Here is a 24,750-nt window from a genome sequence, read left to right on the forward strand (position 1 = left end):
TGCGCCGGGCGGCCCGCGCCCGCCAGAGCGCGGCGCCCCGGGGGACAAGGGGGCGCGGGCGGGGGCCGCGGCGGAGGACCCGCCGGCCGAGGCGCTGGACACCTTACTTCCTGCTTCCCCGCCCGCGGCCAGACCCAGCTCTGCGGAGGGATATCTCTCCCCTCCTCTGTCCCTCTCTCTCCCTTTCCCCGCCCCCCCTCCTTTTTGCTTCTGCTCCCCCCCACCCCCCCGCCTTTCTCCTTTTGCAAGAAAATAATTTGACAGTCGATTTGCTGACAGGGGAGGAATTTGCATCCTGGATTAAAAAAAAAAAAAAAAAAAAGGCCGAGAGGAGCTTGGGAACGGTTGCTAGGGGTGGGTAATGGGTGAAAAAAGGGGGGCGCCGGGGAGCGGATAAGGAGGGTTAAGGGAGGGGGCGAGGGTGGGGAGCAATGCAAAAGGTAAGGCCAGGTTACCGCGGCTCGGCCCCGAGTGGGCTGCGGCCGGGGGAGGGGCGAGAGATACATATGTATTTCTGTCTCCCTAGCACACCCCCTTCCCTCTAAGCGATGGCTGAGAGGCGGTGCATGCAGATGGGGAGTAAGTTTCCTGAAGGGGAGGGTGGATGCACGCGCGCGGCCCCGCGCTGCAAATTTCCACCGGGGAGGGAGAGTGGCTGGATGCAGAGAGTTTGGAGTTGCTTGCGGCGGAGGGCAGGAAGGGGAGCAGGGCCGGGAAAGGGGGCTGGCGGGCGCTATATCTGGGAGTAAGTTTCCAGGATCGGGAGAGCCTGCACGCTTGCTCGCTAGTAAGTTTCTGGCCGGGGAGGGCGCGTGGGGAGGAGGAGAGGGAGGGGTGCATGTATACAGAAGGGGGGAGGGGGGAGCAGATTTCCTGCGGGGAGGCTGAATGCATATGGAGAGTAGATTTCCTGAAGGGAGGGTGGAGGCGTAGACGGACCGAGTAAGTTTCTTGCTGGGGTGGTGGCGGAGCTGCTGGGTTGGTGCTTTGGAAACCCAGCGCTTCCTACCCGGGGTGGGGAAGCACGCTGTTGGGTGGCGGGGGGTGGGGTGGAGGGGGGCGAAGGGCCAGGTTCCCTGTTGGGGAGAGGGGCTTGCATCTGGGGAGTATGTTTCCTGGCGGAGCGATATTTGTTTACAGGCTAAGGGCAGTACTGTAAGTGAGTAGCGCTTCGAGAAGGCGGCTCTGACATAAATTAATATTGAAATTACTCCATCAGCTCTGCTCGCCCCTCATCTCACCCCCCAGGCGAAGACTGGTCTTCTTGTCGGATTGCCTATGCACTTGTTGCAGAAACAGCCAAGGTAGGCAAGAAGCTTGTTAAGTTACATTTAAAAAAAAATTAGTTGGGGGATGCTATGTGAGAAGACAGGGGAGGGGAAGGAAAAAGTGGGGGGATGGATTAGGAGACGTCTCCCCCTTCTTTTTTACTTTCAGTATGTTCGCAGGGCCTTCTCTGCTTCCCTTCTTCCCTCTCCCCTCTCTGCGCTGCACAGCATCCCAGCAAAGGGGGAGGGGTGAGGTGGGCGCTGTAATTGGCAGCCCCAGCTTAAAGGGTGATGGTGGTGGTGAAGCTTGCAATTGAAGGTTGTGCTGTTATAAGGCCTTCATTCTTCCAGCCAAGAAACCGCAGGACTCTAGGGATGTGCTTTTTGGGGTTTTTGACATGATGCATATGTGTATGTATACGCTCCTGTGGGCTCTTCGGGGGCTGGGTACTCCCCAGAAGTTAAAGTGGCCACCCAGATGGGAGAAATGTATAAGGGAGTAAACCTATCCCTTCACTCCCCAACTTCAGTTCGGGGAGGCTGGGAAGTTACTGCTGGTGGTCTAAAGAAATAGATATTTAAAAAACAGCACAAAACCACCCATTCACTGGCAGAGGCCAAGAGCACCTGGCGGGCAGCCTCTGGCCGGCACTGGGCTGGAGCATGTGCGCCTGCCATCCTTAGGTTAAAAGAAAATGACTTCTGGTTCGTCCGTGTGCCTTCGACTGGCCCGTTAGAGCCAGCTTTGTGGAAACTCTTTCCCCACGCTAGACGCGGCTTTGGCAAGTGAACGTGGTGAAGCGGGTTGCTAACAGCATGGCCCCGGCTGTCTCGTGAAGTGCATGGAAGCGATGCTTAGGAATGACGGATCCAGGGATGGCTGAAGAGTTCTTTAAAAAATGCCGGCTGTTTGCACTTTTTAGCAGGCCATGGAGCAGAGCTTTAAGAAAGGAGTTTTACATTGTCCCAACTGGTACCAACCTCCTGCATCACTTACTGTCTCAGGAAAACAGTCTGGTGATGGAAAATGTGGTTTTGGTGCTCAGTGGAAGGATAACAAGGAGGAGTAGTCAGTGCTTAACTAGTTAACCTGCCCTCTTTGCTTCTCTGTGCCTCTTTTCCTGGTCCTCAGCCTACTGGTTTCTGCAGATGAGTTGTAGGTCTTTGGCTGTCAGGTACCTTTATTATGCTGGGAGGTTTATTTATTCCTTATTTTCCTTTAACTGAAGTATAATTGACTTGCAGCATTGTATTAGTTTTAGTTGAATAACATAGCAATTCAGTATTTTTATACATTATGAAATGATCACCACCATAAATATGCTAGGAATTTTAACTTGGTCAGGATAATTTTAGCATCAGGGATTCAAACCAAGACATGTTTAGAAGAGTCAGGGAGTAAACAGTAAGCAATGTGGTTAACTAAAGTTGGTTAAGCTTTCTGCAGTTCTGTAGACAAGCTCAATACTAGCAGGAAAAAAAAAATCTGTTTTAAAAAAATGAGCTCTGTACATGTTACTGATGGAGAGTTGTTTTTTTTTCTTTCCTTCCTGTCATCAGATTTCCAGATTGAGAATTTGATATTTGGCAGCTTGAGAGTTGAGTTAGCTGGGAATTAAATATTATTGCTACTTATCAAGTGTTCCTAACTAGGCATTCGTTAAACAAATTAGCTATTATTTTTTCCCTGCTGAAAATCTGAGTCTGGTTGATGTATATGCTGGGAAGGTAAACAAAATCTTTATGTGTGTTTATCCCAGGGAAGGGGAATTATTTACATGTCTACCCTTGAAGCCAAGAGCAGTCATTCAGTTTTTTTTTTTTAATTTATGAGATTTATTTTATTGTCTTGCTTTGGCCATTAATCAAGTCACAGGAGCTTTTTTTCCCTCTTCTGAGAATGTTCTTGTGGTAATAAAGGTTTGAAGGCCCATGAATCATAATTCATTCTTTTAAAAATATTGTCAGGATTTGATTTATAGGAATTGATACAGGCAGTGACACACCTCTTTGGGCTCCGCCCTTTTAGGCATGTCCATTTTCGCCAAAGAATTGTTTAAGAAGCCTGCTTGACATCTCAAAAAAAAGCGTTTCCCTTCTGCTTTATGAGCACTGAGAAGATTAATTTTGTGGGTTCCATAGTAAGCATGGGTCTTTTCACAGCTTGGTAAGCAGGCTTCCACATAGCAGGCATGTGTTAATATCACATAGCGTTTATGTGAGCTTGCTGTGAAAACAGTTGTTCTATGAACTGTGTGGAAAGTACTCAGTTTTGCCTCTTTTAACCCACTTGGGCCTGTGGTTTTTGTTGAGGTAGGAGCTTTCATTGTAAAAGAGGCGATAGTCTGTAGTGTTCTTTGCTGCTTATATAATAAAATATGTGGTCACAGAAACAAGACTTAGTTAAAATTCTTTTTCTCCTGCTCTGATGGGTGGCTTGGTCCTAAGAATCAAAAGCATTGTTTTTTTTTGGGGAGAAGCATGAGAATTGTCTATAAAGCTGATTAATCAGGAAATGGTAAAATTGTCTTGTGTTCAGCCATTGGCTCAGTTTACAGTATTTGTAAAATGACAAGAACTTTTAAGGTGATTTGATTCTTAGGTGAGGAGGACAGCGTCACTGGAAAGAAAAGTGGGGAGGTTATCAGCATCTAACCATTTCTGGGCTTTAGAATTTTTATCTTAAAAATGCATGGTTTGATCCGAGAGTTGCATCCGTCTCTGAAATTCTGTGACTCGGTCTTGTGGAGAGAAGTCTCAAGAGATCTCCACAGTCCGTCTCTTCCTGGGCCAACGGCCAGATTGCCTCATGGACTTGGGCGTTGATTAACTTCTCTTTTTGTCTTCTCCTGGACAGAGTGGATTTATACCTTGGCATTCCAACAAGGACTCTTGAGTGGCCTGATAATCTTGACTGTCAAATGCAAGGAAATACTTTGTCTTAGGGGGAAAAAAGTGCTGGGGGTGGTGCGGGGGGTGGGGGGAGTGCATTTCCCAATTATATGTGCTAATAAAGAGTGGGGCATATAATCCCAGACACCGAAAATAATTTCAGTTCATCTTGGAAGTTTTCCCCTCCAGCCAACTGGTTCACCTGCCTAATTATGCCTGGTCAAATCTAAGGTTAATTGAGCTATTATTCCCAGGCAGCAGGGGGAGGTAGTCCTGGGAGGAGTGGGAGACCAGAACACCCAGTGTGGCTTTACCCACTTTCTGTGGAGAATTCACAAGTGGGTAATTGGGATTTGGTCATGTATTTGTGATAAGGTTCATAATAATGATATTGTGTTACTGTCCCTTCTGCAATAACGTATATTTTACCACAGGCACTTTTGAGGGAAAAGCTCTTGATGTTTTTATTGACCTTGAGTATTGACATGAGAAGTAAGGATCCAGACAAGTGGTTCAGACCTCAGGCAGTAGAGATGGGTGTTGACTGTCCTGCTCTAAAAACAGTTGAATTCAGCTCATTTTATTTCTGACCTCATGAAACTGTGATTTAGGGAGGAGAATCAGCTGGAATCTCGTGGATTAATAATATTTTTGAATTTGCACATCAGAGAGGAACCAATGAAATAAAGGGGAGACTAAAATTTAGATGATTTCTTTTGTGGGGAGGGGGAGGCTAGAGCAACTGGAGATATTGGCGTGTTTTTCAGCTAGGGTGCTGTGGCATATTAAAGAATAATATAGTCCTGGTTATGTAAGTTTGATTCCATGGCTCTCTTAATAAACTTTTCCTCTGGGTTAAAGAAAATACACAACAAAAAACTTCTGGAATTTTGTCTAAAAATGTTTAAGTTCTCACAGCAGCTGCTTGTAGGGACTTCTGGTAAATTTGAGTTTACTGAAGAAAGATGATTTTTGCTTTTTCCTCATGGAAGACAAGCTGGGGATGAGAGGTATGTACTGAGCTATTGGTTTAGTAACACTTAAAAAAAATTTTTTTTTTGATAGAGAGGAAGGGGAAAAAGAACCTATGTGCTTAAATGGCTGGAGGTTAACAGTTATTTTCATGCTGTAACCGGATCTGGTTTATTCATGCGTACATTTGGCAGCTCCTTATTGAGCACCTACTGTTTCCTAAGCACTGTGTTACTGCTCTGGGTATATACTGATAATTAAAAGAGACATTATCATCTTCCTCTACGCATCCCCTACCCTACCATTTATTCTACAGTCCAGAGGGGAGGCAGATATGTAAAGAAATATATCTTGCAAAATGCCATAAATGCTCAGATGAAACCACAGAGGGCAGTGACCTGGACTTACTTAAAGTAGCCTCAAAAAGCCTCTCTGGGGATTGGGAGTGGAGGAAGACAGGGAGCATCAGGCAGAGCAAGGAAGTCTATGTGGAAGAACTTGGTGCGGGGTTGGGGTGGGACTAAGAAGAGACAAGGTGGATAAGGGGGAGGGGGAGAGGGTGTTTGAAATGATCTTGCAGAATTCCAGGCCTTGGAAAGGTTTGAGTTTCATTGAAGGGCAGTGGGAAGTCACTGAAAGTTTGTAATGGGAAGTGACATCCCCTAACTTATGTTTAAAGGGGATGGTATTGGTCGAGAGGGCAGGAGTGAAATTAGGAAACACAGTAAAAGGCACTTGGAGCAGGCCAGGTTGGGGAGGTGACAGGAGTTGAATGCAGGGGAGCAGGTGGGTGTGAGACACACATTAAAGGTAGAATGGGCAGGGTTTGCTGATGGATCTGGTGGAGGGTGAGGAGGAGGAATCCAAAGAGGAAGTTTCTGATGGGGGCGGTTGCATACACACAGGTGGTACTCTTTGCTGAGATGGGGGCAAGGGAGAGTCCCAGGGAGGAGACTCAAGCGATTTCACTTTGGGAACTGCCAAGTGTGAGATGCCTGTTAGATTCAAGATGGACATGTTAAGCTTGCAGTCTGTTACAGCATCCAGCCCCAGAGGAATGGCCAGGCAGGAGATCAAAATGTGTGAACCATCAGCCAAAGGGTGGTATTTAAATCCAGGAGACTGGATGAGGTGCTCTAAAGAGTCTATTGAGAGATAAGAAAAGGCTGTGTGTGTGTGTGTGTGTGTGTGTGTGTGTTTGGGCCAGGAGTGTGTTAAATGTTTCATGAATTTAAGGCCAGAAACGTCACCACTAGATTTGGCAAAATGGAAGCCACTGGCGACTTTGCAAAGAACAGTTTGAGTGGAGCAATGGATTAGGTGGGAGCAAAATTGGAGGAGGTTGGGAGGGGAATAGGAGGTGAAGAACCCCGGAATAGCATGTGTAGACAACTTTGGGGCAAAGTTTGACTGTGAAAGAGGGGCAGAGAAATGGAGGGGGAGCTGGGAGGATGTGCGTGTAGAGGGAAGGGTTTGCAGGTGCTGCTGGTCTATGTGTGTGATGATGGGAAAGATCGGGGAGAGGGAGGGATTGATCTTGAGCAATGGGTGGGGTCAGCCTGAGCAAAAGTCCTTGAGAAAGTCTGTGGGGAAGATCTGGCCTTGGTGAGAGGAGGGAGGGACACTTCCTTCATGATGACCTGGAGGGAAGATCCAGAAAGAGTGAAGGTGGCAGTGAGGGAAAGCTGAGGAGCTGCTGGGGCAGCTATGTGCTCTGTCTCTCCAGGCTGAGGTCCCACTCCCCTTGGACAGGGGCTTTGAGGTCGGGCTTTGACACCAGCCAGAGACGACAAGGGTTAAGACTGCATCAGAAAATTGTACTGCGTTTTTTCTGAACATTTGACTGCATTACGGAGCAGTACAGAGGAAAGACAGGATTCTTTCGCTTGGGGAAGAGAGTCTTCAGTTAAAGTAATTTGAGCTTCGCGTTAGGCTGATTTGAAAACTATAATTGGGAAAAGACATCTGAGCTTTGCAGCCCTATTCAAAAGTTGGTGGGCACTGGTGTCATACGTTTGGAGGGATAAAAAATAAAAGGCGAAAGGGTTGTTTCTTCTTCAGGTGGCCTTTAACAAAAATTTGCCGTGGACTGCGCCGGTGGCCCCATTGATGGGGTCTGTCTGGCAGGTGAGTGCGCGAGGAGAGAGTCAAAAGATCTGGGTTGGGGGTTCAGCCCCGTCGTGTGGCTCTGGACAAGTCAGCCTCCGAGTCTGTCTCCGCATCTGTAAGAAGAAGGTGATACCATCTGCCGCCGCTTCTGTGAGAGTTGTGAGGATGGAATCAGATAATGTACGCAAAGTGCGATGTAAACTGTAAGCGGTGTGGCACATGGGCGGCAGCGAGGTGCGGTGATCTTCAGCCGGATCTCTTTTTAGATGTGAAACCTGACAACCAATGAACAACTTCCCTCGGTTCTCCAAAGCTTCTGCTGAAACCCCCCCCTCCCGGTACACTGTGTCCACTCTCACTCTTGCTCCCTGCTGGGAGCCGCTTTCTGTTTGGGGTTTTCAAGTCCTCTGTGATTTCTTTCAGTGAAACTGCTCTTACTGCCGGAAAGCTGGCATCAGCAGGGCTGGCTGTGAAATGCCAGTCTTTATAGGTTCACGGTCTGATTCCATATATAGAATTTGAGACCTGCCCACTCAAAGGGCCAAATGAACTTGTTTTGTGAATTTGGTACAGGGGAACCTTGAACCCAGGGAAGAACACCAGCAGTGGTCCAGTGGTCTTAGCAGTGATTCATTCACCTTCTGAATTTGTTTTGCAAATGAGGACTGTTCCATAAAGCTGAGTCTACCTGAAAACAGTCCTTAGCACTCAGTCTTACTGTGTATGCTGGAAAGTCATTTCTAGTTTTAAAAAGTAACTGGTGCTTCTTACTAATCAGACCCCTGGCCTCTGCCTCAGAGGTTGAGGCTTTATTTATATATTTTAGAATTAATTTTTACTATGAAAACACTTGAACACACACAAAAGCAGACAGACTAGTATAATGAACTGCACTGTACCCATCTCCTAGATTCAGAAGTTAGATTTTGCACACCTGTGGATAAGGGGACTTCTTCCTGTATTTGTAAAATAAACACGAGTTGTCAGTTATGAGAGATCAGTAGAACCGATATCAGTTTGGTTTCATAGAGAGGGAAAATAATCAACGAGAAATCAGAGAGAGAGAGGAAGTGGATGACGTCATTGTAATACCTAGTGTTTACCTAGCATGTTACAGGTCCAGAGCCTCTTAGGCATGTCTTATTTTTAACTGTCTTGCAGCAACCATAGGAGGTAGCTTTTACTTTAATTTTACAGCCGAGGAAAGGGAGGCTAAAGAAGTAGAATTGAAAAAAATATAAATAAGTGATTAACCCAGAGTCACATGTCCAGCCAGCATCCAAAGCCCTAGTTTAATGCCAGAATTTGAATGGCCTCCAAATTTTGTGTACCCTCAAACAGATAATGCTATATAGTATTCAATAAGAGGTGTGGTACAGAATAAATGCTAAGGATCCTGGAAACCAAGAAGATCCTCTGGGAATTTGGGGGTTAGAACTCCAACGACCTTAGCTGGAAATATTCAGATGACTTAAGCATGTTTTGGGCATTACATTTTTCAAAAAATTCAATCGTCTGGCTCGTGCTGTAGCACATAGCTTTAAGTCTGCTTCGTGATGAAAGCCAAAAAACTTGACTTTAACAGATCTAGTGGCTATTCTTCATCGACTTCCTACTTTCAGCCCTGGCCCCTCTATGGGGCCCCTCCGTGGTCATTTCTATAATAGAGATCTTGGCCTTCAGTCTGCAGGCTCTGCCTTTGAACAACTGGGCCCAGAACAGGTTGCTACCTGGGGAGGCTTCCTGAGGGCCCCTAGGGTTTCTTTGTCTTAACAGAGGCTGTAACAGAGGCTGCCCTGAGAGCCAGTCCTCATCTTTGGGAAACCACCTCCAGTCCCACTTCTTTGAAAGCTTTTTAAAAAAGGAAAAGAAAAAAATAGTGGAGTCAATACCCAAGGAGTTTTAGTAGGAGGGTCGTTTGAGTCCCCTCTGTTGTTATCACAATGGGAGATACCCAACTCCCTTAAAATTCAACTGAAGGCTACCCATAATGAGCTGATTTTCAAGTGCTGGGACGTGTCCACTTCTGTGTTTTAATTGGGGGAACACATGTGAGCTGAGGAGTTTTCAAGGGGAGCCAGGGTAGGTAAGGACATTTGGTGGCCTCTTTCCTTTTGAAGGGTCTGAGCTGCTTTAGAGACCAGCATGGAATTCAGACAGTTTCACAGTGCGGCTCCTCATTCCTGAAGTCTTTCTTGAGGGCTCCATGTGCCTGGTCCTGGGCCAAACTGTGGGGTGGGCTGCGGGGGTTGGGGAGGGGGGGATACCCTTGGGCCCCTGCAGCCCTTGGCTTGCAGGACTGTTGTCATCTTGACCACTGGGCGTGTCTTTCACTCCTTCTAGACTGCCCTGGGGAGGCCAGAACTGGGTCACCACTCAATTCTGCACCCCCAGCACCTAGCACAGAGCCTGGTGCTGGTTAATACAGTACGCTGTAAATGCTTCCAGCTGCTTTGTTGCTTCGGTTTTGCCTCTCTGGTTCTCTCCTCATCAGTTCTTGGTGGAGGGAGAAATCCCGGCCTCTATGCCACCAGGGTCAGCTTTTGCAGCCGCTGAAGGAGACCAGACCAGAGAAATGTTTGCTTCCCCCTTGCCTTTCTGGCCTGGCAGGCTTTAGTGGGATGGTTTAACTGAGCTCTCAAATGCAAATGTGGCCCCATCCCCCCATCTCTTTTAATAAGTGACATTTTGTTAAATCAGTTATTCAAGGCCTTATCTATATTTCTGTCTGTGCTGGCTTAGTCAAAATAGGAAAGAGTGAATATTAGATTTCTTCACCACCCCCCCTCCCTCCCCTTGGAGCAACTCTACGTAAGATTTCTGATAGGGGAGGGGTGCTGTGTCCTTGAAGAAGTAAACGCTGCCTGCAGAAAAAATGTGGAGGGCTTTGACTTGTAGCGAATGCTGTTTTTCAGCAGCTGTGATTTTTCCATTTTTCTTTTTCTTTCTGTTTTGATTAGTGGAACTCATTGTGCTCCGGGGTTGGGATTGCCGTGGGGGAGGGCGCGGAGGGAGCGACATTTACTGGGAGAGCTGGAGTTGGGGAGGAGGAAGGAGAGAGAAGGGATTTATTGAAAATATATGTCTACTTCTGCTATGATAAAGCAGCAGGCATGTAAAAATGCAACGGGGAAATCATTATTGTGGTAATGTAGGCAGAGCTCCGCTTTCTCATTAACGGAGCTTAGCCCACGTGGAGGAGGGGGCTGCCGGGCTGCTTTGAGAGTTGGGGTATTCAATAATAGCAGAAACTCAGGGGATTGTCCCCATCCCTCCCCACCCCCTCCAGCTTCTTTCTCCTTTTCTTTCTCCAATCAGTTTGTAACCTTTTCCAAGCGGCTTGTTGGATTTCACGGTCTCCGTCCTCACCCCTGCCACCCCAAAATGCTGTGAGGACTGTTTAATTTTTAAAGTTAGAGGGAATTAAAATAAATTTTCTCCTGGGAACTTGAGGAGATTTTTGGCAAGTGTGCTGTGAGTCAGAGATTGGATTATATCCCTTGCATCTGGGGGAGCATCGTGAAGAGCCAGTTGAGAGGCTCAGGAATTGCACATGCCACAGGGAACCCAAGTGAGGGTTCCACATGGCTTTAGGAATGGTAGCTATTGCTTACAGAGAGCTTACAGTGTGTCTGCTTTATCGTGCACCCTGTGCTTATAGAGAGCTTACAGTGTGTCTGCTTTATCGTGCACCCTGTGCTTATAGAGAGCTTACAGTGTGTCTGCTTTATCGTGCCCCCTGTGCTTATAGAGAGCGGACCGCGTCGAATGTCAGTGTCATCTGCACAGTTGTAAGAGGCAGACATGATGCCTACTTTACACTCAAAGAAACTGAGGCTCAGTAACTCATTTCAGGACATTCAGGGGCTGTTGCCCAGCTGGTCTCCAGACCTAGGACTGACTCCAAAGACTGGCTCCTGATCGCTAGGCCATGCTGCCTTTAAAATTTGGTTCATCGCCGTCCTTGTACAGGCCTCTAGATTCTAGGAATTTGGGGAAAATAGAGCCACCACGAGGCATGCTGATGATCAGTAAGGGTAAAGTGCTCAGGGCGATCATGAGAGCTGGTGCCCTCCTGGACAGAGCTGGCATTCTAAGAAAGGTCAAGTTAGGGGCTTGTTAGAAGAGGTGAATGCCCCGCCTCCCCCCGCCCCCCCAACACCTGCCAGGCTATGGTCCCTTTGCTGATAACTCACTTGTTCATCAGGCATTTATTGGTTATCTCCCGTGTGCTGGGATTGTTCCTGTGGCTGGATGTACTAGAACAAGTAAGAGAAGGTGCTCAAAGTCTAGTGGAGGACTGTTAGAAGAACATATATAGAACATAGAAGTATGACGATACACAGTGATGCCGCCCTAGAAAAAGACAAAACTTCAGAAATAGTAAGTAGGAGGGAAGTCTTCAGAGAGAGGTGGTATGTGGGTGGGTTGTGTGGGTTCAAGGGGTGCTTACAGCTAGACCAGGGGGAGGGGACCGCTGACAGCCTGATTAGTATAGGAAGCCACATACAGTCTGGCCTCACTGCAGTGCCACTTCTGTTTCAAGGCTTACCCATCTAACTTCATTTCACATCACCCTTAGTTGAATGCTCTGGAACTGTGCCGTCCAGCATGGTCGCCATTAGCTATTTGTGTCCAGTTAAATTTAAATTAATTTAAAAATAAATAAAATTTAAAATTCAGTTCCCCAGTTGCACTAGCCATATGTCAAGTGCTCAGTGGCCACCCACGGCTAGTGACTGCCATATTGGAAAGCATGGATGTAGGACATTTCTGCTAGTGGAGAAGTTCTGTCAGGAGAGTGCTGTCAAACTGTGTTCTGAGGCTTTTTCTAGCATGGAATGTTCTTTCCATTGCCCCTCATCTGGCTCACTCCCACTTCCTCCAGAGCCATTCCCTAAACACCCCAGACAGGCAGGACTTCCGTCTCCCTGTCCGTCTGGATTACAGCGTTCCCCTCATGTACCTATCTCCCCAGCATGACTTTCAGCTTCTTAAAGGCATGAACTGGGTCTTGTTCATCTGTGTCATGTCTTGCTTATCACTGTATACCTAGACCCCAGCTGAGGCCTGGCACAAAGAAGTTAATGACATTTCAGGCGAAGAGGCTGGAGGAATAAGCAAAGGATTGGGCAGGGGGAACTCAGTGCCATGGTCTGGAACTTGATCTTGACCCTGTCGGCAGTGGAGAAGTCACTGATGGGTTTGGGATGGGGCCACATCAGATTTATGTATTAGAAAAATTACCCTGAGAGGTGTGGAAGGACAGGCTGGCTCTGCTGAGCCTGCAGGCCGAGAGAAAGCAGTTAGGAAAATGTTGGAAGTGCAGACGTAAGAGGGCTAAGGGTCTGGACTTCCGGGCTGTGGCAGTGATGCGGAAAGAGTAGCATTGCCATCTTGCCAAGTCAGGGCTTTCTACCATTTCTTTCTCTATTTTATTTATTTTTAAAGTTTTTTTTGTTTTGTTTTTAATTTTTGAATGTGGACGATTTTTAAAGTCTTTGTTGAAGGAGATCAGCCCTGGGTGTTCTTTGGAAGGAATGATGCTGAAGCTGAAACTCCAGTACTTTGGCCACCTCATGCGAAGAGCTGACTCGTTGGAAAAGACTCTGATGCTGGGAGGGATTGGGGGCAGGAGGAGAAGGGGACGACAGAGGATGAGATGGCTGGATGGCATCACTGACTCGATGGACATGAGTTTGGGTGAACTCCGGGAGTTGGTGATGGACAGGGAGGCCTGGCGTGCTGTGATTCATGGGGTCGCAAAGAGTCGGACATGACTGAGCAATTGAACTGAAGTGAACTGAATTCGTTACAGTGTTGTTTCTGTTTTATGTTTTGGTTTTTGGCCATGGAGGCTTGTGGGGTCTTAGCTCTCTGACCAGGGATTGAACCCACACCCCCCGCATTGAAAGGCAAAGTCTTAACCCCTGGACCACTAGAGAAGTGGGTGTCTCTCTATTTTAGATGCTCTTTTCTAATTCTAAAGGAGACTGCAAGAAGAATTCTTCTTCTGGGTCCTTGCACCCCTTTTGCTTTTGAGGCCCCCTGCCGTGTACTGGGACCCTCCCCCAACCCCGTCCACTCTCTGCTTGGTTGGTGGCTGTCCTCTTTCCCCCTCCCCTGCCGCCCTATGCCCGCCTATTCATGTCCCTCCAGGGAACATCTCACTCTGGGTCATCCCAAGCCTCAGTTTGTGATCAAATCCGAGTAGAAGTGCAGGGCGCCAAGGCTGGGATTTCAGCCTTTCTGTTTTTGCAGACTTGTGCCAGGTTCTTCTCTGAGGACACTTTTGGGGGCTTAAATTGAAGAAGCCTGTGTAGAGAGTTTTGAAAAGGAGCCTGGGATGTAACTGAGATCAGTCCAGTCTCTGAGATAGTTAAGAGGGAACCAGGATGATAGGCTTTAGAGAAGCATAAGAGGATTCTTTTCTTTCAGTAGATGAGGCCGTGGTGACCTCACATTGTGCATGTTTGGGGGCAGGATGCATTTCAAAGTGTAACAGCTCCCTAATAAGCGCAAATACACGCCACCAGTTTACATATATTACCTCATTTAAGCCTCAAAGCAACTCTATGAGAAAGGCGTTATTATCCCTATCATACAAGTGAGGGAATGGAGGTACCAAGGGATGTAGTGATTGGGCCTGGACATGCTCTCAGCTCTGCCCCAATTGTTCTACATGATTTTGAGGGATGGTTGGTGGACAGACCTTTGACCAGAGGTGGAGTGGTGTACATGACCTTGGGAAAGTCACTTCACTTTCCTTAACCTCCATTTCCTGAGATAGTCACATCTACTTGGTAGGGCCATTGGGAAGATTAACAGCAGAATATATGTAAAAATCAGCACCTCAGCAGCCAGAGGATAACCTGTATTTGTGGAATAGAAGTCCACAGTCTAGGCTCGTCCCTCTTCTCTGATCAGAATGTCATGGCTCCTGATTGTAAGGCCTGGAGAAGACATGATTCAGGGATTTCTCTGGTGGTCCAGTGGTTAAGACTCCAAGCTTCTGTTGCAGGGGGCATGTGTTCAATCCCTAGTTGGGGAACTAAGATCCTGCACCCTGCAAGGGCCAAAAAAAAAAAGATGATTCAAAGCTTTGTTAGAGCTAAGACTTTTTCACTGAAATTGTGTAAATGGTAAATGAAAAGAGTTCATAAGACTTTGTTTTGGAGAAAGAGGCTGTAAATAGTACATAGTGATCATAGGGAATTTAGAAAATATCGGCAGGTCTAAGGAAGAAAATAAAAATTGTTGTTAAGTTCTCTTTAATTCGTTCTTATTAACGTTTTAGTAATTTCCATCCAGTATTTTTTTTTTTTTTTGAGTGTAGTCTAGTGGCTAAGAGTATATTAAGAGTATAAGTTCTTAATATAAGTTCAAACCCAGACTGCCTGGGTTTGAATCCAGGATCCTTCAGTTACTGGAAATAACAACAACAACTTGTTAGGACTGGTTGAGATGAGATGAGATGGTACGTGTAAAACATTTGGGGCTGTGCCTGGCAGAGAGTAAATTCTCAAGAAGCATTAGCTATGATATTGTGCTTTAAAAGTAATAATGGGGTTATTTTGCATATGTTTTAATATCTAGCTCATTAAATATTATTGGGAAACATTTTTATTCTGAAATACTTGTTTAGTATCCTCTTATTTGGATTCTGTATTCAATATATATTTATGTAGCACATACTGTATACCAGGCATTGGGTCCCCTGACTTAACTAGTCATTTTTATTAGAGATTACCTTACTTCTCATTTGTTATTATGTATTAATATTGTTTATTATATTATCATTTATTATACAATAAATAGTGCTTTGATGAACATAGATCATGGAACATAGATATACATAGATCTTTGATCACATCTTGGATTGTTTTCTTTGGCTAAATTCCTGGAAAGGAGAATTACTGTGTTAAGGAGAGTGGGTGTTTTTTAAGGTTCTTGATAATATTTCCTAATTGTACTTCACACAGTTATAAAATTAATTTTCATTCCTACTACCAGCATACGAGAGTATGCTGCATCCCCTCCACCCTAATATTACTGTTTTTCAAAAAATGGTCATTCTTATGTAACATGAATTATTCTGTAAACAATATGCCTTCCTTCTCTGGGGCTCAGTTTTTCCTAGCTGCAAAGTGGAGTGGAACTGCCTCTTGCTTGATGACTGTTACTTGTTAATTTAGTAGGCTCTTTGGATTTCTGTTATGGAAGACCAAACAGATGACCCGAGTTATTCTCAGAAGTGAAGTGAGAATTTCCTCGTGCTTATCGAGAAGGACTTAGGTGTGGTGTCTCTCACCAAACCTAGCATGAGTAGTCATTCCGTGCCCAGGACACGGGATATGTCAAATAGTTGGTCAGTAGACAAGCAGCATTCTTAGAATAAATGTTGCTAATAATTGACTGAAGAAATACAGGATCTTGGTCCAATTTTCTAGGAATTTGTTCTTTTTAAATCTTTATAAGAAAATGAAGGCTACTTTTACCCCCTGCAAGTATAAGAAAATACTGACTAGTGTTATATGAAACTAGATATTGAGGGGAAAAGTTGTTCTACTGAAAATGCCACAAAGTATGAAGAAAATGAAAACCAGTCCTCATTCCATCATCTAGGTAGAACCTCATTCCATCGTCTAGGTAGAACCTCTGTTTTAAAAAGTGGTGTTTTTTTCCTTTTTTTTTTTTTCAATAGATACACCTTTGCACAGTTGAATGCTTTGTCTGTGATTTTGTATTTTTTTTTTTTAAGAATCTACCCTGAAGTGATCATTTCACCATTTTCTGGGCAATGCAAGCTCTTTAGAACACTTTGACTCTTATACCTTCTTTATATTCGTTTTGAAGTCTTGTTGTGATTTTAATTCTCCTAAGAATTTTATCCTATAAATTATTGTAGTATAATATAAAACATAATTAAAATATAAAATAAATACATTTATATTTTTAAAATAAAATAAATACATTATATTTTAAATATAAAATACATATATTTATATACAAATATAAATTTAGGTCAAATAGATATATTTTAGTATATATTTAAATTAAATATGTAAATATTTTATTTATAAAATAATGTAAAATTATCATAAGAATTTAATCCCATTGTTTTTAAAAGTCAACAGTGTTTTAGATTAATTCACATATTTCCTCTTTTTGGTGTTCTTCATTTCTCCCTGTAAAACATATACATGCTTTCCTCGCAGATTAATTTTCTTTTATTTGGAGAACTCCCCCTTGTTATGTGTATATGTATGTGTATGCCGGTGTCACAATTCTCTCAGTTTTTGCTTGTCTGAAAATGTCATTTTTGCCTTTATATTTGGAGGATATTTTCACCAGGTATAGAATTAGTCCTTTTAAGATATCATTCCATTGTCTTCTGCCTTTCTTCATTTCTGTTAAAATGTCATCTGTCCGTTTTATTGTGACTCCTTTGAAATTAACATATTTCCCCCCACCTTTGGTGCTGTGTTTTCACCAGTTTTACTATGATGTGCATAAAAGTATGGTACTCTTTGTGTGTGAGCCCTGTGGAGTTTGGAGAGCTTCTAGAATTCATGGGCTGGTGTTTTTTTGGTCAGTTTTAGAAAAGTCTTGGGCAGTTCTTCAAATATTACTTTGCCCCACTATTTCTCTCATCTTCTTAGACCGCTGTACATGTGTTAGACCATTTCATGGTATCCTGCATGCCCCGTGAGCTTGTTTTTGTTTTTTCTGTGCTATAATATGAATATTTTTTCCTACTGTTCTATCTTCTAATTCATCGACTATCCCTTCTGTTTCTTTTTTTGCTATAAAACTCATCTATTTACTTCTTAAGTTTGTTTTTATTGTTGGAAATATTTGATTTATGGTAAAATATATCTTTATTTTTAATGAGTGTATTTTTCTCTTGGTTTGGGCCTTTTTCTGACATGCTTGGTCATTTTTGTCTGAATGTTGGGCATTTTACATGGAAAATATAGAGGCTCAGGCTGTATCACCTTGATTCATTTAAGCTTGGTATTTCTGATTTGCCCTTACTTGTAATGTGGGTATTTATTAGGGTCCCTTTTTCTTCATAGGCCCTGATCTCCAGATTTTGTCTTCCTGCCCCTGTGAAACTACTAAAATCTCTACCTACCTTTTAAGTCTTTTAATAGCTTCTTCTTTTTAAAAAAATTAATTAGGCTACGTCAGGTCTTATTGCGTCATGCGGGATCTTTTTACGGTGCATGGACCCTCTAGCTATGGCATATGACTTTCTAGTTATGACACATAGCTGAAACCAACCCCCAACCCGCCCCTGGGGCTCAGTACTTGTGGCTCAGAGCTTAGTTGCTCCTTGGCATGTGGGATCTTAGTTCCTAGAACAGGGATTGAACCTGTGCCCTCTGAATTGCAAGGTGGATTCTTAACCACTGGACCCCTATTAATAGCTTGTTGTTGCTAGGTTCCCAGAGTCTAGCCTTGTACACACATTGGGTTAGGTGTCAGCCAACGCCTTGAGGGGAAACTGCTGCTGAATATTGGGCTCACTTATGTGTGTTCTTTTTGTCTGGGATCTTGGCCTCTCAAATCCTGGCTATTGTCATGGCCCTGAACTCCAGTTTCTGTCTTCTCAGTCCAGGGAGGAAGCTGCTGCAAGCTTTAATTTGCTGCCTTCTCTTTCACCTTAATGTTCCTTCTACCAAATCGGCAAATGTCCTAAGGGGAAGCATTAGTACTAATATGCGTCTCAGAAGCTTCCCTTTCCCTAAGAGCTTGGCTTCTTAAGTCCTAGCTGCCTCGTCGTACTCCTATGCCACACCAGCAAACAGTTATTATTATTGTTTTGTTTTGTATTTTATTTACAATGGTTTACATTTTATTTACAGTGGCTTTCATGGTTGTTCTATACAGGACAGTTTACTGGAAGTTATGTCATAATGGAGGCTTTTTAGATGGCTCAGTGGTAAAGAATCCACCTGCCAGTGCAAGAGAAAAGGAGATGCAGGTTCCATCGCTGTGTCAGGAAGATCCCCTGGAGGAGGAAATGGCAACCCACTCCAGTATTCTTGTCTGGGAAATCCCATGGACAGAGGAGCTGGCGGGCTACAGTCCATGGGGTCGCAGAGTCAAACATGACTGAGTGACTGAGCAATCACACAGACACATGTCATAATAGCTGAAAGTGAAGGCTAATTTTTGTATCCTTTATTATTTGACATTATGAGTATTTTCCATGTCTTTAAAAAAATCATTAGGTGATTTTTAATATCTGCACAGAACCCCTTCTTACAGCTTTTATAATCTGCTTGACCATTCTATTGTCAGACACTTAGGTCATTTCCCATTAAGCTCTTATATAAGTAATGGTGCAATCTTTGTGCTGTAGTACTGTATTACTATTTTAAAAGTATGGGATGGGAATGATCAGAGTTGAAAATATTATCAGTATTGATTGTTTTCATGTATATGTCAGGTACGGAAATAAAACTAGTCTGATTCTCTCTCAGATGTTTTAGAAAGAAGCTATCCTTTTTTACAAACGTGTTTTTCCTTCCTTCTTTTCTTTGACCGTGCTGCACTGCTTGTGGGATCTTAGTTCCCCTACCCGGGATTGAACCCAGGCCCTTGGCAGTGAAAGTGCGGAGTCCTAACCATTGGATATCCAGGGACGTCCCTTCTTTAAAAATATTCCTGTAATGCTTACCGTGTGCCAACATTCTTTTACATGCTTTAATATAATATTAACTTTAGTTTTCCTAATAGTCCTAGGGCCATAATGGAACTAATAATGATGAGGAATCTGGGGCAAGAGAGGATGGGTAGCTCACTCAAGTTCACAAGATGACTCGTCCAAGGCCACGCACTCTTCAGTGGCAGAGCTGGACCGTGCATTCTGGCTTGAGAGCTGGTGCTTTTAGCCACCACACTGTACCACCTTGAGCTAATTGTTGTAATTTATTATTTCCTTTCTACCAACATTGGCCTTTTCCAGGACTTCCCCAGCCTTTTCTTACAATTAGGCATTTATTTTTTTTCTCCCATGTGGTAGCTGGGGGATGAGTGTGAATATGGGGACAGTTTGGGGAAGGAGGTGCCATGGACAGAAGTGACTCCTGGAACTCGGGCTTTGTGGTGGCCGCTCACTTTGTAGATCGGCTGATTGAGGTTGCCTAGTGGCCTGTCGGAGAAGGCAATAGCACCCCACTCCAGTACTCTTGCCTGGAAAATCCCATGGTCGGAGGAGCCTGGTAGGCTGCAGTCCATGGGGTCGCTAAGAGTCAGACATGACTGAGCGACTTCCCTTTCACTTTTCACTTTCATGCATTGGAGAAGGAAATGGCAACCCACTCCAGTATTCTTGCCTGGAGAATCCCAGGGACGGCGGGGCCTGGTGGGCTGCCGTCTATGGGGTCGCACAGAGTCGGACACGACTGAAGCGACTTAGCAGCAGCAGCAGCAGTGGCCTGTAGTGAATCTTTTGGGGATCTGGTGTGGATTCAATGACAAGGGAGTCTCTTTTTTAAAATTAATTAATTTATTATTTTATTTTTGGCTGTGCTGGGTCTTCGTTGCTGTGCCTGAGCTTTGTTTAGTGGTTGCAAGCATGGGTTGTGATGCTTGTGATGTGCGGACTTCTCACTGCGGTGGCTTTTCTTGTTGCAGAGCATGGGCTCTCAAGTTGTGACGCACAGGCTTTGTTGCTCCGTGCCATGTGGGATCTTCCCAGATCAGGGATTGAATTCGGTCCAAATGCAATGTCCCCTGCCATGGCCAGGATTCTTAACCATTGAGCCTCCAGGGAAGTCCCTACAAGGGAGTTTCTGTTTCCACCTTTTGGGCTAGTGTTTGCTGGGCCTTTGCAGGTTAGAGAGTAAGAGTAAAGGACTCTGTCTCTTCCTTCCCTGAATATCAGGATATAGAGTAAAGACGTAAAAAGAGAGGGCTCCCGACTGATGGGAATGTCAGGGCGGCCACAGGGCAGCAGGGATTGGAAAACTTAAGCACTGGTGCTGTGGATCTTATAAACTGGATGGAGTAGATGAAGAATAAGGGACCTTAGGAGCAGCTGGACTCCTGTTCCTTTGTCTTTGAGCCTCTCTTTGGAACTTCGTGTTCATTCCCACGTGTATCTTCTTTCTCCTTGCCTCTCTCTGTTTGTCATTGTGTTTTCCTGGTCCCATTCCCCTCCCTCACCTTCTGACTCTCCTTCCCTTTGGGTCTAATATTGATTTGAGGGAAAGGTAGGGGTTGGGTTTGCTGGTTTTTTTGGAGTGGTTTGAGTTTATAACTTGCAGTGATTAATCAGCGAGGGCTTTGCAGAAGAGATGTGTTTGTTAAATATATTCAAGCAGGTCACCAGGAAGGAACGACAGTGTAACAGAGAATTGAAGGGGCTCTGTCCCTCCCCCGCTCATAACCTTCAGTGGCCCCCACCTCAGTCAGTGAAAGCCAAAGTCCTCAGATGGTCTGGTGACACCCTGCCCCCTCCCCGCCCCCCCTCCCGCTTTTGTGATGGGATGTTCTATTCTCTACCTGCCCACTCTCTCCAGCCACAATGACTCTCTGACTATTCCTTGGACACACCTTCTGTGTTCCTGCCTCAGGGCCTTTGCCCAGGCTGCCCTCGCTGCTTGGATGGCTCTTCCAGAACCTGGATACCCATCTGCCTTGCTCACTGTTTCCTCCTCCAGTCTTCACTCAGATGTCTCTCTTTACTGAGGCTTCCCTCACCGCTGAGGTCTCTATCCTCTTTATCTCCTTGACTTTTTCTTTTATCCGCAGGCTCTTTAACCTTCTAGCCTTCCAGATAGTTTGTTGTTGTGTAGTTGCTCAGTCCTGCCCGATTCTTTGCAACCCCATGGACTGTAGGGCCCCTCTCCCCGTGCCCCATTCCCCTCCCCTCCGCCACCCTCTTCCCCTCCCCCACCCCCTTCCCCCCACTCTTCCCCACCTCCCTGGCTCCTCTGTCGATGGAATTCCCCAGACAAGAATACTGGAGTGGTTTTCCATTTCCTTCTCTGGGGGACCTTCCTGACCCAGGAAACCCAGGAATCCTACATGGCAGGCGGATTCTCTACCACTGAGCCACCCGAGAAGCCCTCTGTATTGTTTACCTGCTAAGTATCTTTATTGCCCCCTCCTCCCTCCTAGGATATGAGCCCCCAGGAAGCCAGGGATCTTTGTGTGTGTGTTCTCTGCAGTATCCTAAGCACCCCAAATCACGCCAGGCACATAGTAGGTCCTCATAGGTGTATGTTGAATGTTGGGTCGTTGTCGGGGGGGGGGATCCTCTGTAGAGCCCCGAACTCAAGAGATTTTCATCACATCTTAGGATCTGTAAAGTCTCTTTGCCTGTAGGAATTTTTTTTAATTAAGATTTTTATCATTGTCAACCCCTTCCCCCTTCCAGTTCATTTAAGACTGTTATGAAACAAAACTCATTATGCTTCAAAATCTGAGGGCGCTCAGGCCCTGAGGAAAGTGAGAGGCGGCGGCGGCAGCTCCCCGCCTGCCCCCTCTCCTTGGCTTTTTCTGGGTGGTTGGTTCACTTAGGATGTCCCAAAGCCCACAGAGTCGAGGGGAGCAGTCCCAGACCTCCCAGGGTGCATCCGAGGGAGAGTGTGTGGTCAGCCAGAGAGGGGACGCCTGCCTTCCTGCAGTGAAGGCTTTTCGCCAGTCGCCAGTACCCAGGGCGGAAGGAAGAAGGAGGCAGGCTGGAGAGGAGAAGAGCGAGAGGGGACAGTGAGGTGTGTTTTTTCTGTTCAGTTTGGTTGGAGGAATGACGTTGTAAGGAGAAATGAGGAGTGTGGTCCTCCTTGAGTGACTGTTAGTTTTCGGTTCAAGTGATGGGTGGATGGCATTCATTTGCTCATCCATAGTCATGGAGAGGCTGCTAGGATACAGATGGGCTAGAAGGAAGAAGGGTCCGTGGGCCTGGGCTGGAGTCAGCTCTCCCATCACCACTCAGAGGCCGCGGGGTGGCTGGTCCCTGGGGACCCTGGGTGAACCCAGTGGCTCAGAGCCAGCGTGTTGAACTTCTCCTGAATCTGTGGGTCTTTGGGAAGTGGGAAGGCCCGCTGGCAGTAATTCATGTGTGTGGATGGGAGGGAGGAGGACATCGCGGTTGATGAGGAAGTGGCTTCGGCTCCTCCCAGCATTCTTTTCTAAACATTTTCCTAAATGAATCCATCTTCAGGCTTTTCAGAGTCAGGGCAGGCCTGTCCTCTGACTCCAGGAGGCCAAGGGTTTGCTGTAGGTAGGCCTTAGAGCTTCATTTAGCTCTGAATCTTCTTGTGACTTTTGGTTTTTCTATATGAAAAAAGGAAGAGAGTTTAGGGAGTAAGTTCTTCGATAGGGACAGGCCAGTTATACGAAGTTATTGATAGACTCTCAGCACGCAGGGATGTGAGATGTGGAGATATGGTGACGCATGCCTGCAGGGAGCCTCTGCCCTCCAGACCAGGGGTTTCACCCTCTGCCACCCTCTCTGCCCCAATCTTAGCATCTCATCAGCTAATAAAGTAGCAACACCAACCGATTTGAGTTTCACCGCCTTTCATTTCCTCTCTCCTGTCTTCTGGTTCTGGGGGCATAATAAGCTTCAAAAAGCCACTAGCCAAATGATCAGCCGTGAATAATCAACCCTACAGAACTAAAAATACAGGGTTGCATTATAATGCAGATGTACTGATAAATTAAGGGGGAAATAGTTGAGTCTACAGTTGTTTGCTGATGTGTTGTCCCAACCAGAAGTTACAAAGGAAATAAATGATTTCACCCTGGTAGGTCCTGGGCATGTAGCTGACTTATTTAGAATGAAGGCTCGGCATGTAGCTGACTTATTTAGAATGAAGGCTCCGGAGGCCAGAATCCTGCTTTGAGCCTATGTGGGGATTATGACAGCATCTTGACTGGTTGTCCAGACTTGACTCCTACTTCTGACCTTAGATGGCCTGCCAAGCCCTTGCCAGCTGTCTCTCAGTGTTCTATGGGTGACTCTGTGTGATCTGTCTTCAAGGCATTTCTCCTACTGAGGATGTCAGGGGTCCCTCCCTTCCTTTTTTGTAATGTAAAAGGAGATATTTCCAAAACAAAAAGAACATATCTCTCATTTGCTAGGCATTGGTGGCTATTTCCTCCTGTGGCTCAGTGCTAAAGAATCTGCCTGCAATGCAGGAGTCACAAGAGGGGTTTGATTCTTGGGTCAGGAAGATACCTTGGAGGGGGCAAGGCAACCCACTTCAGTATACTTGCCTGGAGAATCCCACGGTCAGAGGAGCCTGGTGGGCTGCAGTCCATGGGGTCGCAAAGAGTCTGAACTGACAGGACTGAAGTGACTTAGCATTCAGGCATTGGTAATCGTGTGCCCTGGGTCAATAAGATCTTCATTCTTATGTATTAGCTCGACTTAGTCTTATTGGAAATGATGAATTCAATAAAAATGATTGAATCCTCACTATATGCAGAATACTAGGCTAAGCATTAGATCAAGAATTGGCAGTTTTTCTTTTTTACTTTTTTTTTATTTTTTAACTTTACAATATTGTATTGGTTTTGCCATATATCAACATGAATCTGCCACAGGTATACACGTGTTCCCTATCCTGAACCCTCCTCCCTCCTCCCTCCTCCCTCCCTGTACCATCCCTCTGGGTCGTCCCAGTGCACCAGCCCCAAGCATCCAGTATCGTGCATCGAACCTGGATAGGGGACTCGTTTCATATATGATATTATACATGTTTTATTGAAGAATTGGCAGTTTTTCTATAAAAAGCCAGAGAGTTAATATTTCGGCTTGGTGGGCCATGTCTCTGTCCCTAGTACTCTACTCCGCACTGTAGCATAAAGGCAGCCACAGACAACACATAGATGGGTGAGTGACTGTGCTCCCGGCAGACTGTACTTGCAGAACCAGGTGGTGGGACTTAGCAGCAGACCACAGTTGCTGACCCCTGGTCTGACCCTTTTGACCCCTTTGTTGGAGACACAGCTATGAACAAACCTGACATCATTATGACCCTCATGGCGCTTTCATTCCCTTGGGAATAATTCTTGGCTATTGTTAATAGAGTTGCTTTGGAAACACACCTGTTATAAATAGTTGACAAGTAGCTTTGGGGGGAGCATTGGAAGCCTAAGTAACTTTACTGAAGAAAGTTTCCAGTGAACACTCAGTTCTATTTATATTATCTATGGGTGTGTGGTGGGGTCTGGGTGGGGGTGGGGGGGTACTGTATGTCCTTAATTTGGTAGACACTATTTTTGAGTTGTTCTTTTCCCCACTTAACATAATTTTGCATGCATATTTCTATGTATTGGTCTAGATTGTATAATTTTAGTGGCTACATAGTATTTCTTGCTGAATTAAGGCGTGTCATGTGCTGGGGTTTAGTAGGCACTTGTTAGATGTTTGTTTCCAGGTTCAGTAAAACCCAGAGTTGAAAAGGCGCTGTTTTCCGCAGAAGCTCTGCTGGTGGGAACTGTGGCTCTGGAGGCTCTGGGAGAGCCTGGCATGGGTGATGTC

The 24,750-nt window shown here is 45.4% G+C and overlaps 1 protein-coding gene across 20 annotated transcripts in view; it reads left to right on the forward strand.

Annotated features, from left to right (window-relative positions):
* The first annotated feature begins 223 nt into the window (after positions 1-223).
* Positions 224-24,750, forward strand: part of TRERF1 (transcriptional regulating factor 1) — a 210,015-nt gene continuing 185,488 nt past the window's right edge. For 5 of the 20 annotated variants that reach the window (XM_044929961.1, XM_044929960.1, XM_044929954.1 and 2 more), the window contains exons 1-2: positions 589-787; positions 1,220-1,304. The gene's annotated coding sequence lies outside the window, so the exon portion shown is untranslated. The other 15 variants (XM_044929994.1, XM_044929997.1, XM_044930000.1 and 12 more) reach the window with 8 other exon arrangements.

The sequence above is a fragment of the Bubalus bubalis genome, chromosome 2 (genome assembly GCF_019923935.1).
Source record: "Bubalus bubalis isolate 160015118507 breed Murrah chromosome 2, NDDB_SH_1, whole genome shotgun sequence".
Lineage (NCBI taxonomy): Eukaryota > Metazoa > Chordata > Mammalia > Artiodactyla > Bovidae > Bubalus > Bubalus bubalis.